Here is a 17,609-nt window from a genome sequence, read left to right on the forward strand (position 1 = left end):
TTATGGAATTTCATTAACAGTTGAGATTTTTTTTATGATCTGAACAGTTTGACTCATTCCTAGATGAGCCCATTTAAGCAGCAATTCCTTTTCAAAGTTGACGAAAATAAATCATTAAATCTTGTCAAACGTTCCAAATTTACGTGAACTCACTGAAACTGATTTTTGATCGTATCGATTCTGTAGACCAGATTTGAAATCCAATCTAAAGCCAGTCGAAATTGTGAGAACGGAATTTAAACTACCCAAGACCGATTAAAATCTGTAGAAAATATCTCAAATGTCGCATTTGCTGTATTTTTAAATAAAAAAAATCGTATTCCGGAGTCGCATTTGTAAGAAGGATCCGAAGGCTTACTCAAAAAAGTTTGGAGAAATCCATCAGGTTCAATTATGGCTTGAACAGAAATTTGTGTGCAAAGTAAATTTCAAAGATTTCTGGATTATTTAGATTTCGTATTATTTGATTGATTTCAAATTATTACACAGAATTTTGAGTAAGATCGCATTACAACGAAGTTTCGCGTACTTTGCACTAAAAAGATTCTAGTCAATTTTGGTTGACTTCGAGAAGTTACACAAAATGTCACAAAATTTCTATGATTCGAAATGATTTCGAAAGTTGATCAAAGATGTGAATTCAGAAGATTGCAAAGGATGTTGTCATATTTTGCCAATTTTCGGAATTTTGATTAAATTTTCGAAAACTTCAACGGAATTTGAAGACTAGCAAGGATCTTCGTAATTTCATTGAAGTGAAGGCTGAGGATCTTAGATATGATACAATTCAATTGAATATTTTGATTGTTACAAATTTGATGAAATAGCAAAGGATTTCGAATATTTCACATACGATCCATAATTGATCTCTCGGAATTTCAACAAACTAACTTCGTGGGATCGGTTCTCGCAGATTCTAGTAAATGTAAAATAATTTCAAATGGTTTCGTAGATTCCATGAAATTTGAATGACAATTTAATAAGCTTTCACAGTTTACGTTAAAAAAAAAAACTTCCAAATGATTTTGCTTGATTTCAACATTAGTATTATATATGCAGAACATAGTACCTCGGATTTGTAGTGTTGAATAATATCACAACAGATCGCAGTGGATTCTAAAAGAAATTTTGACGTGACTCGCGCATATCCCATCGATATTACAATATATCGAATGATTTTAGAAATTTCGAGTTATATCGCTGACCGGTTTACACATAATTTCACCAAGAAGCAACTTTCAAATAAATCCAATATCACATCAACAGATTTCCGCTGAATTCTTATTTCACACGCGACACACTCTATCGGAAATAAATTAACAATCCTTCACGAGTAAGAATCCTAACTCACACGTTTTTCAAGTAAGATAAATTTAAGCACATACGTGGAAATATTCTTCAATTTCAGCCTTCCAAAATAATTCGTTTAATATATTTCCGCGCTCGAATAAATTCTAATAAACTGCAGCGGCGTTTGTTGGCGATTTTAGAGGCTGATTCCGATGCCTCGTAATCCGCTCGAGCTGCCGCTGGTCAAGTAAAGTCGGTTAAGGGATTGAAGTTGGGTTACGCAATAGATTAGAGCTCGGCTTGGGACGAGGGTGGCGGTCAAGCGGGGGGAATTATCGCCGATTTTCCAAACCACCTGTAGAGCAGCGTGAGAGTAATTGGACTTGCCGCATGCGTGTCACGTCGCCAAATGTTCCAACGGTCCGCAGATTTCCCCTGATAAATAATCCTGGCATGAAATACTTGGGCCTCCAGATTTCATCGCGTGTACTTGACCCGTCGTTTTGGAAAAAAAATAATATACGGTATTCCACTGTGGCACCCTCTGAAAAGGGTCTTTGTTTAAGAGAAGACAAAAATTCTGTCAAAAGACGAGCGTTCGATGTTACGCGGAAGATCGCGTCCGTTTCATTTTTCACTATCTTTCACATGTCTTTGAATTTGTGAAGAAACAGGTCGTGGCGCTTCAATTATTATTTCTTTTCCCGACATTTACATTCAACCGAAAGATCACGATCCGTAACACAACAATGTGTCGACCGGGAATTTTCTTCTCTTAGATCAAAAGTTCATATTAAATTACAACTGTTTTACGAGATTGAATTAATAATGAAAAATTCGTCATATAAATACTTGACATTACAAACGTGGGTCTTTTTTGTGACGTAAATTGATACTGTGATTGATATGGGCGATAAAAAAAATGTCATTTACGATTGCTCATAAATTCACAAGAGTGTGAAAATGTGAAAAATCAGCCGAGCAACCGAACGTAGAACGCTTATCTTTGACGAAAACAGGGAATGCCACGGTAAAAAATTGCAAACTATTTTTTTCCGAAACATCGCAACGTCACAACCTCTCCGGAGTCGATAAGACGGTGGTTCGAAAGCGTCCAGGAGCACAAGACGGGCAAATAAATACGTGCCGGAAAATTCGGCTCGCCTGCACAAAACCTCACATTTCCTCGAGCCATTAAATTGATTGGGTGCCAAGTCGGGTATGAATTGCTTTACCTAGTAGCCCGGGATCAAACTAAGAGTTTTTCCGGCCAGCTAGCTCCGAGATTCGGCCCGAGGGTGGTGCACGATTACTGAACGAGATTTTGGCGATAGTCTCAAGGGATGTGCGAAGTAGGAGCGGAAAAGGAACAATATAAAAGTCGCCGTGCGAAATTATTATCTATTTTATTACCTTCAGGTACAGCGGTTATTCCAACAAGATGTCACAATATCGATCAAATGTTAGTTTTCCACACGCGTAGGCGCATCGCCAAACACTGCGTCACTTGACTCCGAGATTCGACCAAATCTGTCACGTTGCGTGAGCGTGTTGTGATCTGACTGATGAGCGTCGCCGGTTAGAGGTGGTCGTAGGTCGTCCCGAAGGAGAGGATCGATAGGATCGAAGATACACTAAATACGCACCTTCGCGATACAATGTGTATGTATATTAGAACTGTCCTTAAGAAGGCCAAAATCGAATTTTAATGGTGTTTCGCCCCCAAGTTGGTTCGAAATAATTTAAAAACAATGTTCGAATTTGTAAAAATTTTTCCCTCCATATTTACCCACGCCTAGGAAGACTTGCTTTTTCCCATAAGAAAAGCATTGGTTTTTCGTGATTCTTGATCGTTTTTTTACCGCTGCCGTAATTATCAGCTAAAAAATCGCAAATTCTCAGAAAATGTTGACATTTGTGTCACCTTTTTGTCCAATTTTTTTGAATTCCATACAAGCATTTTTGGGCTAGATCAATCACAGCTTTATTCTCTGTATGTTGCGAAAAACGTGAAAAAAAGTCGATCGAAGTTCTCTTTATTCATTAGAATGTTCAAAAAATAATGGAAAATCAAATTCATTTCATTTTCACATTTCCCACATGACTAGAGAAAATCAAATCGTTCAATTTGTGATTACAAAATTAACGTAAGCATTAATTTATCCAGGAGAAATTTGATTTTTCTTAGAAATTTTTTATATATTCGTTATATCATTCGATTGAAATCTTGAATAAAAAAAAAAAAAAAAAAAAACATGCCATTCTTTTACGCGTCACCTAAGTTTATCCGTTAAGAAGTTGCCGGTTACAAATATAAATCCATGATTCGGATCGTAAAGAAGCTGCACTCACGTCGGTGAAAAACATTAAGAGTATATTATACACTATACGATTCTCGCAGGTTGAAAGAAGGGTATAAAAAGCGCAGAAAGAGGAGGAAGAAAGCGGGCACGGGAAATTTGGTAAGTGACCGGACCAACTTTAATGCTGCGGTAAAAGTTGGCTCTTTTAACTACGACTCGCTCGTAAAACTCGTGTTCTATACACGTGGCGGTCACGAAAATATTAGCTAACTACACCCACTCGCGTTATTGATGTAAAAATAAGGGCGTGAAACATGCCAGCTAATTGTGGCTTTCATTGAAGGTTAACTTTAACAAATGAGAGATTTATACGCAGCCAAAGATTGTCAGCGATCACGTAGAGAATTTATTTTGATAAGAAAAAAAATATTTTCTTTCTCATGGTGACGAACATTTTATCTCATGATTATTAAGGGACGCATCTAGTGTGACAGCCTAAGAAAAAGCGATTTTTGGGAATTTAAAAAAAGGAACTACTGTATCAATTGTTTAAAAATTTTGAGGGCATATTTATACATATTTTAAGAATACACGATAAAATTTTTGAAGAAAAAAATTAAATATTTTTCGAGTTACACGCGATCTCCGACGGCGCTGAAAAAAAAGGTCCTCCACTGCTGCAGTGATTCCGGCCTTTTCCGTGGATGAAACGTAAAAAAAAAATTCTTGTTAAACTGGAAGATATTGTCCGTACAATGACCTACGATCGAAAAAAAAATCAAAAATTGACAAAATGGCGGCATTTTTTAAATAAAAGTTGAATTTTACCCAAAATTTTGGTCGTTTTTGGCCTGTCAAAATTCGATTTTTGATCAGATCAAAAAACTGGTAGGTCATTGTACGGACAATATCTTCTAATTTAACAAGAATTTTTTTTCAGGTTTCATGAACGAAGAAGACCGGAATCGCTGCAGCAGTGGAGGACCTTTCTTTTTTCAGCGCCGTCGGAGATCGCGTGTAACTCGAAAAATATTTAATTTTTTTCTTCAAAAATTTCACTATGTATTCTTAAAATATGTATAAATATACCCTTAAAATTTTAAAACAATTGATACACCAGTTTTTTTTTTTAAATTCCCAAAAATCGTTTTTTTTAGGCTGTCAAACCAGGCGTGCCCCTTAATTGCGACGTAACAAATACCGTGAAAGGTATTTAATCGTTAGGAAGAAAATCGCTGGGTTCGAACAAACCCAAACAAACATTTTAACAAAGGTGGGAGTTTACATTTTTTAAACTCAAGAGATGGCAAATTAGCGATGACAAGACGGAATGAGAGGAAAGTAAATAAGGATATGCCCTTAATTTGATGCATACGTAATTCTTCTTGCGAATCTAATTCAAATAACGCAAACTTTTCTGGTATTTATGTATATTTGTGGTTGATTGTCTGGCTTATTTTGAAAATTTTTACATCTCAACACTTAGAAGGTAGAAGTGACGGAAGTTTCACTTTCAAAAGAGTTTAAGTCGACTTTAATTCGATTCTGATAAAAAGTAAGAAGGAAGTCGGAGAACACAATTTTAACTCGACCAAATAAAACTAAAAAAATTTAATTCTCAGTGATTTCAGAGAGTTTGCATTTTCACGGTATTTTCTTTTTTACCGAGAAATATGTCATTCTTTCAACTTTAACGAATTGTAGTTTAGGTTCAACAATGAATTCTCTAAAACTTATCTCAGACGATTTTTTCTCTCTTTCTATTCCATCGAAGAAGATTCGCCAGAGAATTTGTAAATTTTAACGAATAAGTTTACGCTTTTAAATTCATGAATGTCAAATTTATTCTTCACTACACGGTGAGAGTCTTTAAATAAAAATTTAGAAACTCAAGTTTCAGTCTAACTGTTCAATCATTAATGTTAAATTGACGTTGCTGCCCGGTTTATAAATTCGGCGGATCGCTGAATTCGGAGCAAGAGCTTAATTCTGATCTCTTGAGCGTCGCCACAGAGAATTATGCATCGGATTCACCGATGAATGAGCTTGCGTGAGCTTGGACCGGACGTAAAAATATTCGAGTTGTTCTGATCCACTCAAGCGTGCCGATAATCCACCCGAAGGACCGGCCAGCTGTCGTCAAACATATATCGAGCAGGATCAATTATTCCAGCTAGATATCCGTTCGGCTCAACGATCAAATGAATTTGCGGTTTAATTGCGGCCGAACAAGAGGAGCGTTTGAGAAGAAAAAAGGGGAAGATAAAAGACGAGAGGATTAAGTAATAAGCGGCTGGGGAAAAAGAGATTTGGTAAATTGAGAGAGGATTTTTCATGCTGACGTAATACGTCGGATACAATTGTTAACATTTTTTTTTTTTTATAATAGTCGTTTTTTCAACGAGATAGAGGCATTTTTGATAAATATTTATACGTTATGCAGCTGTAATTATTTTGCTGATATATTTTTTTTGAAGCGAATTTAACGGTTGTTCAGATCTTGGGTGCATGATCATTGACTGTGAAATTTTTTTGAGAACACTTGAATTCATGAAATATGCAAAATCGGATTACGTGAATTAATTTTCAATATTTTGAAACCGCATTAAATATTTTAGAGTTTTCTGACAGCTTGTAGGAATTTTTGTAACCTTATGAAACTTTTCAAGGCGTAAAAGATAACTAAAGGTACGCGAAAATTTTATAAAATCGATGAAATCAAGTGAAATTTTAAGGCGAAGAATATTGTGAAATGAGAAGTAACGCAATTTTTTTTTTTTTTTGGAATAAGCTAAAGTGACGTCAAATTTCTTGCATTTCTTCCATAATTTTGTTACAGCCTTATGAATCTCATAAATTCAGGAAATCGTTGGTTGATTCGCATACATGTTTTTGAATTTTCGAAACAATTAGACTTGCAAAATGTTTTGATATTTCCAAAATCTTGAATGATGCGTGAAATTCTGCGGAAATGTTCTTTCGAGGTATTTGTTTATAAAAGGAGTATTTAACCTTTTGAAATTTTGTGAATTCAATTCAAAGCTGAGGTAATCTTGAAATCTGCTGCCTAAATCCCTGCCGTTTCTTTCGTCTCGCTGGATCAAAATGCTAGTGAAATAATTACGTGAACAGAATTTACAAATTTAACGATTAGTTTTTTTGCGTCTGAAAAATAATTTACTTTTTACGTACTGTAATTAAACATCTTTACCGGATCAATGGATCTAGACATATTGATATGATAGTTCGATTTCTACTACTTCTGGATAAAATGGAATAAAATAATTGATTTGGCACCGAAAATAGCGATGCGAATGAAATGTAATGTATTTGGATATTCTTAAGGATCACTCAGGTCTGTTTTTTCACAAGTATCCGACGCCTTTTCACTTTTCAAGTATGCGAATATTTTTCCTGCGGATATGTGAACTGCGGTTGAATTTGGTGCAGAGATATAGAAAGAGCGTTTGAAAGAGGAGTAAGAGAGACTGCGGAGATAGCGAATCTTCGCCGAGATGCGGAGGGTAGACGAAGGGTGAAAGGAAAGCGCGGCATCTCGCATTCTCAAATACCATCTTGATTCTTGACTTTAATGATTCATATCTCGGGAATCTTGCCGCGGATATTCCGGAAAATCCGTCCGAATGAAAACCAGACTCCATTCCAACACTCGAAAAAACACGCACGAATACAGGCTACAAGCAATGAGCCCCTCTCATTCTCTCTCTCTCTCTCTCTCTCTCTCTCTTTCTCTGTCTATCTTCCTCTTTTTCTTTCTCTCTCTCCATCCGCGAGACAGAGGAATCCGTCCAACTGAAAACCGTGCTTATGAAAAAAACGACGGAAAAAATAAACACAAGAAAAAATCTAACGAAAAAAAAAAGGAGAAGGGAAACATTTTGTTGTGAATATTTCAAGTGAACTTCAACTAGCTTGATATTCAAGGAATAGATGCACACATTGTGAACGGTAGATCGATTTATAAATTTGAGTCATGCATAGTCGATGACATCTTTTAACATTCTGCGGTTTCATTCGAAACCTTAATATCGCGTTTATGAAATCTTTGTAAGTATGCACGTGAGAACTATACATTCAATGTTTTTAAATGGTTGAAAGCCACTCGGGTTCATTGAATATTTGAAATCTCGCATGAATCTTTCCGAATTTCATGCAATCTTTTGGAATCCATGGAAATCGTCAAAAATCAATCGATAGATTTTTCGGGAATCATTTTAATTGTTGTAAAATTGACGAAATCCGACGATTTGTTCAATTCCTAGAAAACAATTAATCGCAGACAAAATATTTCTAAATCTGATAGAATCTGCTGAAACACTTTGAAACCTAATACAAAATCAGATTGTGAATTTTTCTAAAAACGTTTGAAATCCTGCAAGCATCATTGAATTTTGGGCATCACTGAAATCACGTGTAATTTTTTTCCAATTCCCAGAAATTAATTACACAAATCACTTTGAATCATTTCATTCTTCGAATGATGTAAAATTTTCAAAAATTCCAGCGATTTCAATAAATCTTCGAAATTACAGAAACACATTCAAATGATTTGTAGTCTTTTGAAATCTTCCGAAATCTTCTACAACACTGCAATAATAACTTACTCCCCAAATGGAAAGAAATTGAATTGTCTGCATAAGGTAGAATATTTCCAACTCCACTAAAATTTTCTGTATCAATCTTCTTTTACCGCAAAAAAATCGATCAAACGTCGCAAACGTAAAATATTTTGAAACGCGGTTACCATGTTGCAAGATCTTGAAAAGCCAGCAATGAAGCATTTTCAAATGTATAATTGAGATCATAATTTCAGAAATTCATGAGACGAGGCGAAACCGGTAAACCTTTTACAGACCCAAAAATAAATCGCTGCTTTCAATTTTCAAGTTTGAGTCAAATTCTGGCCGAAATAGAAAGAGGGAAAATTATTGGAAAATGTCCTCATGACGTCAGAAGCTGGTTCTCGACACCATTTTATCATCACGTAACCTGAGTCTTTAATTTTAGTGGAGGCAAATCGTAATTCTTCGATTCCCAAATTACTCAAGCCACATGAATTAATTAAGCATAACGCTGGTCAACAGTGGTTTTTGTATTTGAAAGTTTAGGTTTCCGAAATTGACTCCAGGACTTTATTTTATCGACATTATCACACATATATTCATATATACATCACTCAAATAGCATTATTTATATGAAAAATTCGATAATTTCTTTAATATCTAAAGGTTAACAAAAAAAAAATAAAAATACTACACAGCTTGACATGAAATTATTTTTTTCTTCTTGTTGCCCTATTTTTTTCCGTGAATTTTGTTGTTTGAGAACGAAAAATTAACGAATAAAATCACGATTACATTAGGAAGCATCCCCCCTCTTACAAAACTGCAATAAAATAAAAACTAGAGCCAATCCAATACAATCATGATTTTATTCGTAAATTCTACATTCTCGGAAAAAATCGAAGCGTCGAAAAAAAAATCTCTTTTCCGTTCAGCTGTGACAATCAATAATATACCAGTTCCACTATCCACACGTGAAAAAACACGGTCAACGGTCTGCTGCAAGCCTGGTTGCATTAATTTTATTTCTTTCCGCCAGTTGAGGCATCGCCAAGCGACAATCCGAATACGACTAAAAAACGTTTCGAATTTCGCACCTTGCCTTCCACCCTCCTCGCTGCGTCCCGAAGCTCGATAAATGCGGTGCAGACGATCAGCCGACACTCTTGTGCAACCCGCGATATCGCACGTGAGTGTAATACAAGTTGGAAAATGACGCGGACCGCGTGGCGCAGGAAGTTATACGGTTGTATTCCGGCACTCTATCCAATTACACCAGAGACCGGGTGAACTGAACTCCTGTTTTACCCGGGTCGTGGCGTACACGTGTAGGTATTACGCTCAACGGGCACGCCGAAATGCCCCGCGATAATGTACACACGACACCCTTCAACCCCCCACGCGCCGAGGTGGATGATATATTTTCGGTACGCGTGGAACTTTCTTGCTGCGAACTGGGTCAATGTTGCTTTCAAGATTTCGATATTTTTCATTCTCAAATTGACTGCCACTTGGAGAAATTTTTAACTACGATTATCATTTTTTACCACAATCCAAAAGTATAGTACTGGGTACGAAATGAAAATTAGTTTTCTAGCTCTTACCGGAAAGTCTGGTGTCCGTTACTATTCTTTCTCGTTACGATCACTGTTGCTATTAGTTTTTTTAACGATACCTGTTTTACTGAATTTTTCTAGTTACTATAACAAATGAAATATTTCTCAGTGTAGGTTATGTTTTGACGTAATTTTTTTTTTTCAAGTCAGACAAAATTTCATGGTCAAATTCGTATTGCTTGGCATTCATTGAAATTAATTTGTAGTACTATTTTTATTTTTCAATTCTGTAGAATGAATATTGTAAACTTTATCGGTTGCACGGCCACTTCACTCTGTGACCCCAACACAACGTATAATTTATTCTAGATTCTTAAACCTCAGTATATCGGAGAGACGTAATTTTCGTTCCTTTATCTCTCTCTTGAATTTTGAAAATAAAAAATGTCAACACAAATAACTCTCAAGTAGGTACCTCAAAAACTCGCAATTTCATTCATTCTACCCTGATTCTACTATCCGTTTAAGTTTTTGAATTAAGGTATCATATCCTACATTGTATAAACTTTTACATCTTACTAAGCTTGATAATATGTCTGGAAGTGTTTCGGCAATTCACCGGGATCGCAAGTGTTTTCGGGGAAAATTAAATTGACGTGTATTTTGGGACAGCCGTCGATTTCGTGGAGTAATTTGATTTCATCAGCATTACCTTCAACATTATACGTCTAACTGCCATGCGGGGGTTTCGAATGGAAATCAATATTGACTTGAATTCGACTTACGCACCGTAGCGCGAAAGCTGTTCTCAAAACCGAGGTAACAAAAAAGATCGCCGGCAAATAAACTGCCTTTTCTTTCAGAAAAGAAAAATTTCGTTTCGGTCTTAAGTGTTTGTGAAAAAAAAAAAGAAAAGAAAAGTGATATGAGATAATGTGAGAAAAAAAAGTTACAGCACCATGTTTTGCGATAAAAATAAAAAAAACTTCAACACTCCTTACCTCCATGTGTTGAAATTCTTCTGGGTTTTCACAATCTTTTTTTATGGAACATCGTTCCCAAAATTATAAATCGATTTTTTCCAACTCAGAAGATAACGATATCTTTGTGGTAAAGTTCATTGATCATATTGTATTGTAGAATATATTTAGGCTAGAGTATAGTAGCAATTATAACAACGAGCAAATTAACGGAAGAATCGGGAGAACAAAAAATAATCTGAAACTTCGAATACGATAGATAAATATCGGTTGACGATAAAACAGAATTCAAATGATGTGAACGATTTTCGGAATCCGCAATTTTCGAGAATTAAAGTAGATAACATTGAATAAAAAATGACATGAATATTGTGCAATCGTTTCTTTAAAAATGAATAAGTGTTAGATAATAGAGATTATCTGAGAAAACAAATTAAAATAGAATTTTATCACCGTGAAAATCTGCAGTGCCGGATGGAGATTGCTGATGGATTGCTCTTACATGCTGGCGGAAAATTTTTTCACCCGTATTCGCGGTGTGTAGGTGATGAAATTTCTAGCCTGCGACGACGTTGACAGCATAATGACGTGTATATCACTCTATATCTTCTTGGCACGCTGGGACGTGTTATACCGGTGCCTTTTTGCCCACGTAAAAAATGATCTGCTGGTGATTTTTATTATCGTTATATTGTGACGCGTAAATTGTATTGTGTGAGGGAAATTTCTCCCCCATTCCAAAGGATATTTGATGTATTACGTAAGATGCGATGAAAAGGAGTTTACGAAATGGAGCTTTCAATTGTTGTTGGAATAAATCTTAAAGTACCAGAAAACACGAGCATAAAGTGAATATAAAAGAAATAACAAATACTGTAGGTGATCTGCTTCGTTTGCAGAAGACACGATTGCCTTGAAATTTATTAAAGTTTAAGTCGTTTATAATCGAGGAGTCAAGGATCTCAAAAGTTGCGTGCTACTTCTGATTTATTCAAAGACAGGACTAATTTTTGCCAGACATCTTCTAATGTTACCGATGAAATTGTTTTAAATAATTAATTTGTGGTATATTGAGTCTAGATTGACGAGAAAAGGTTGCGTATTACTGAATTCTGTGAAAATTAATCCAAAATATGACGAATCATTATTGTTTGAAGATGTTCGTGAGCCCCTTATTCGAATTTGCTCGATTCGAAGCAATTATATGGTCAGAGTATTGTAGCAGTGTACCAAATGAGTATGTTCGTGACATAATACAGTTTTTCTAAATTCCAATAAAACTGAATCATTTTATAGAATAAATAGGAATCATACTCAAAGAATTTTTCCCCCCAATCCATATATTGAGACAAACATATTTCAACTATGATTACCAGATTCTTGCTCATATTGTTGTATCTACGTCGAAAACATGTATCTAGACCCAGCTAATAGATTGTTCGATTCAAACGTCTGTATAAGTACTCGTGCACGTATATGATGAAAGAATGGGCTGAAAGTCAGCAGATTCAACGCTTAACTGCGCATGCGCGGGCTTCGTCGAATTTTTCTGTAGGTTGGCCACCTCAATTAGCTTCGGCTGTCAAACGTGGTTCACGGAGTTAACGTAAGTGATGCGCATTCTTAAGGCCAAGCAGATCTGAGTAATAGTTAATGTCGCGATTTCGGCAAGGCTCGACAAACTTTTGAGTCACCGTAACAACATAATTTCAATCCACCACTCGTCGCGTGAGAGTTTAACCTCTAAACTGAAACGTGATTTTCGCGTCTTGGTTTTATTTGACCATTTAAGGCACTCGAAGAATTTTGAAAAAACCCTGGCCAGATCTTCGAGGATTCTAATCGAAGATCCTGTAGTATTGTTTTTTTTTTTTTATTTTTTATCCATGCAGTGGGGAGAAGCCGTGTGCCTTTTTTTCACAAAATATACACGTAACAAGAAATCATGCGAGCACAAAACACCACACGTTTCACTTTAAAGGTTAGCGCCCCGCTCCGAGTCAAGTTGGCACCACTGCCTTACATACGATCCCGCCGGCCAATAGAGTATCAATATCTCGCGCATGCGCAGTCGGCCGCTCAGCCTTCCGCGAGTTACGCCGCTTACTTTCGGAGCATATTTTGCTATATGGAGCGAGCCGTATGGAGTCGGGTGAAACGGAGGGCCTGCCAACGTCACGTTGGTGAGACTGACGTGTGACACCACGTGGTGTATTGATCGTCTGCGCAGCTTCCGTGAGAGCCGTTCTCCACCTGCCTTTCAGTATCCTTCGTTCAGCACACTTGTAAACTTGGAGGCTTTCACTTATAACACACCGTGAAACGCGTGCATCCACCAACCCCAAACCCTGCAGCGTTGAACTCTTGCGCCTATTTCTACCGCCCTCTTTTCCATCCCCCGTCATACGCCTGCATTATATCCACATCTGAATATCCACTGAATTGTAAGTAAGTGCCGTGGATGTATGCGTATTGCAATTAGTCAAATTATTAGAGAATGTAATAAAAGAGAAACAGAATACCATTAAAGGGATGAAAAAAATAGTCCGCGAGTGGTCGCGATTTCATTAACTAATTGATTCGCTCAACTACGCTGTGGAGCTTCTTTCTCGTTTCTTTGTTAGAATCAGTGCAGTTTTGCTTTGATGTGATGAATTTCTTTTTATCATCGCATTTTGGCAATTTCATTTAATATCCCATTTTGTATCCTAAACTGAATGACTACCAAATACTTCGTACTCAAACTATTTTCAATTTTTTGAGTATAAAATGAATTTTTACCCAGTCAATGGAAAATTCTACGGATTGATCATTCATTAGTTAAAAAATTCGTTAGATTTCACTTTCTAAACCCCGTATTCACCATTTGTTCTTATTGGACCGGCCGTTATCGTTTCTAAAATGTAATATCGGACGGTAAATTTGGATTGCGGAAATAAAATATTGCTTCCACCTACATCGCTTATTTATTCTCGACTTCAGGTTTAATCGTCGATGAAATTTATTCTCAGTAGAGAAACGAAAAGTAAAATGAAATTGAAATAAACCAATTTAGCTTTCAAACGAAATGGCTGGTTAATTTTGTTAAATTTTAATTAGTAAGGTTAAAACAAAATACTACGGTGCAGATTAATACCGTTGAAATTTAATCACGTGGAAAAGTTTGAAAATTAGTATAGTTGAACTGGAAAACAATTAGCTTTACATTACAAATTTTTTCTCTGCCTTCACGCGTTGTGAAATTTTTAAAAACGTCCGCATAATTTCGCAAAAATTTCACGAACTCTCCAAATCAACCGAACAAGATAAAATAAAAGTCTGTAACAGCGTGCATCTACCTGGAGTCAAGGATGCAGAATCTTTGTCAAAGAATAAAAATAAATGAAAATTCTTGGACATAATGTAAGATTCATCCGATAAATACTGTAGTGATATAATGAAAACAAAGTGATCTGGACCGATCCAAACTATATTATTCCTGATAAAAAATGTTCGAAAGTTATGTTTTTACGAATGCAGTGGAGAATTTTCATGCACAGCTAGGCGACTGGTTGAAATTAGTAAATAATTCTTTTCATGCTTTATGTAGTTTGTCGTGTATCTATACGGCAGATGGAATCGTAGACACGATGCGGGGCATGGCCAGATTGAGTTACGTGTTTACCGAGTCCCGGAGCATCGTGTGTGCGGACAGGTGAATAAATCAAACACAGCCTCCGTTGATGATAATTGCTGCGAGGTCGCAGTTCCATTGTCCCAGCTTGATTGAATCTTATGGATTTTGAGAGCTCGCGGGCTAATTCACCGGCAATTTGAATGAATCCCTGCTTTCCCCAGTCGGCCAGATAATCTGACATTTCTCGAGGTAAACAGCAACGAGTGGCGCGCTTTTTGAAAAAATTGGCTAGTGTCTTGGATTTTTCACTTATTTGAATTTATGAATGAGAAACGAATCGGAAAGAATTTATGTTCTTTCGTAAATATCAAGAATAACACTGATCCGAGAAAAATAATTTAAGGGTATGTTATGCAAGGCGTCGACTGAAAAAGTGACTGGAATCTGGGACATTATGTCTCGACAACCAATTATGAAATTCGATTGGGGTTAGATTCATTTCGAGATGTGTAGAACGAGTTTTATTTGAATAAGTTTCTCGTCGAAATAAATAATTGGGAAGCATTCTTACTGACAATAACGTTTTGACTTTTGCTTACCGACATATTTTGCATTCTCCACGATAGGAACCTATTTACTTCAAATTTGGAGATAGTATTCACGGATATTTTATCTTCTTTCCCATTATCTGACATTCTTTTCCAACGAAATGGCGACCGTTTGAAATGGAATTCGGTTTTCCGTCCAAGGTTTACAGCTTCTTCATTTAACTGACAAAAGTTGTTGTGACAGAAGAAACGTGAAATCGTGAAAAAACTCGATGAACCGTTTCATATTACTATCTCGAAATTTCAATTTTTGTTTAAACGTTTTTAAAATATCGTGCTCACTGCAAAACCTGTCACTGAACGAGATTGTTGATGTTATTATCAATAACAATGCTTCCTATTGATTGATGCTGATTAAAAATATATATATAAATGAAGCTCGATCCACGTACTTTTGAATAAAATTAACTCCAATCGAATTGGATCGTTGGTTAACGAGATATAAGACCTGAAATTCACCATCTTTTTCTGCCAACTACTCGTAGAAATTCTTTCCATCGGATGAAATGTATACAATAGTAAAGGAAAATTCGACTTTACTTGTATTGTTTCATTGAAATAACAATTTAAACCAAAATCCAAGTACAGAAAACGGTGCTCCAATTTTTTCGCGATGAGTTTAGAAGACGAAATGAATAAAATTAATCATATTCATATCCTTACCTTCGCAAGTGAAAGTTCCTCTTTCCCAGCTCCAGCTTGAATTGACCTTGAAGACCGGGGTTGGTCTGCACTGATAATATTTATTTCACACAATATAATCTCACGGCGTTTGAAAACTGGGGCGTGTTTTTAACTAGGGTTAATTGCAGACTTCACGATTTGGCCAAATCTACGAGTTTTCGAAACAGACGAATTACTGTCGTCGCGATTAGCGCTGGAAATAGGCTAGCTTTGAAATATTTACTCCCGGTACGACGAAGAAGTTGAGATGAAACAGTGGACAATGAGTCATTAGGAAAGGCCAACTTTAAAGATGAGATGAAAGAAGGGAAAAATCAAAGCGAGAGAAAAGAAACACAGAGATAGAGAGCGTGAGCGAGAAAGAGGTAGAGAGAGGGGGGGGGGAAGGGGAAAAGAGTGGGACGGATGAGAAATAGCGAGACACAATAGCTCGTGGAGAAGGAGAGACAGAGAGACAGATAGATAGATAGATAGATAGCAAGAGAGAGAGAGAGAGAGAGAGAGAGAGAGAGAGTGAGAGCAAATTTCCGAGGGCGAGGTGCGCAGGGGACTATTTTGGACACTGTGCCAAATAATCCTCCAATCAGGGGAGATCCGACCGCAAGCCGTGACCAGCCAACTGAGCTATATTTTGATACACCGTTTGTTGGCCGGCACTCTTAAAGTCCATTTAAATAACTATTTATAGCGAGCAAGCCTTATACCAAGGGTAGAACCCGTAGATGGGATTTCGACGTGATGCTGCACCGAGAGTAACTTCTAGTTCTGGCTGCTACACAGCCCGTGATTATATTTTCGTTTCTTAACATTAACAAAAAATATTGTTCCGGGTAGAAGATGAAAATTATTTAGCTCTAACTAGGAAATCAAATATCCTTTACCGTTCTTTTAATTTTTTTTTCATTTTTCTTATCTCGTGCCATATCTTCTTGCTACTAGTGAGAAATTTAACCAGAATAATAAAGTAAATTGAAGAAATTGATTTAATGTTGCAATAATCGGAAAATGTACAAAATTGATAATTATCCGCAAACTGGTTTCTTGCGCCTTGAACCTTTAATGGTTGAAGCTTAGAACGTAAGTTTTATTAGAATTATCTGGTTAAGTACAATGAAAAGGAAATCTCAATCGTGAAGATGCAAGTGTGGAAATCGAAATGAAATGGACAGCAGGATGGAAAATTTTGTCGTGCTTAAAAACGAATTTTTCCACAAGCTTATGACGGTCGTTAGACGAGTTAAGTGCGCTAATCGATCTAACGCGCATGCGAAAAGGCGGGCAATTTGAAAGGCTGCACATCAAAGCGGTGCGTCATCATTCTCGGTAAGTCAAGGGGGATGATCACCGACTGTCAAATCACGTCCCTTATTTGCATAGGAATTTAAGTTTATAAAATAAAATAAAATTAATTCGCGCGTCAAAATTTAGTGTTGAAATTGTGTTTTTCAAAGGAATCTAATTGCCGTTTCGAATTCGCGAGATTGGGAATGATAGCAGATAATAATCTGCCAACGCTGTTTATACTCTTCAATATTTCTGCTGGATTTCCGAATCTTTCCTGAGATATGAACAAGAAATTTTGATTAACAGTGATTACAGCTAGACTGAAAGAATAATTTATTCATGCGCTAATGGCGGTTGCGAGAGTTATCTTAGCCTCTAAGTAACGGTGCACAGTAGGCCAAAATAGAAAATTTGCGAACATTGAGCGTAAAAATTCTATCGTGAACTTGAATAGATTTTCAACCTGAATCATCGCATACGTAGCCAGACGTTCTGACAATGAGAAATTTAACTTTCAATTTGTTTCACGAATTACGTACAGGAATTAAGCATAATATTTTTTTTCATTTTGACCTAAATTTTTAACAAATATAAATCGAATCAACGAAATAAGGATCCATTAGTGTTTTAAACAAAGATTCAAGTGGAGTTAAAAAATTTCATGTACGATTGCGATCTACCTGGAATGAAGTACCTACTTATCAC

At 36.4% G+C, this 17,609-nt stretch overlaps 1 protein-coding gene across 1 annotated transcript in view; it reads right to left on the bottom strand.

Annotated features, from left to right (window-relative positions):
• Positions 1-15,866, bottom strand: part of LOC124181013 (poly(rC)-binding protein 3) — a 122,006-nt gene extending 106,140 nt beyond the window's left edge. Inside the window, exon 1 of the mRNA XM_046567084.1 lies at positions 15,600-15,866. The gene's annotated coding sequence lies outside the window, so the exon portion shown is untranslated. The remainder of the gene's footprint in view (positions 1-15,599) is intronic.
• Positions 15,867-17,609: the final 1,743 nt, after the last annotated feature.

The sequence above is a fragment of the Neodiprion fabricii genome, chromosome 4 (genome assembly GCF_021155785.1).
Source record: "Neodiprion fabricii isolate iyNeoFabr1 chromosome 4, iyNeoFabr1.1, whole genome shotgun sequence".
Taxonomy (NCBI): domain Eukaryota; kingdom Metazoa; phylum Arthropoda; class Insecta; order Hymenoptera; family Diprionidae; genus Neodiprion; species Neodiprion fabricii.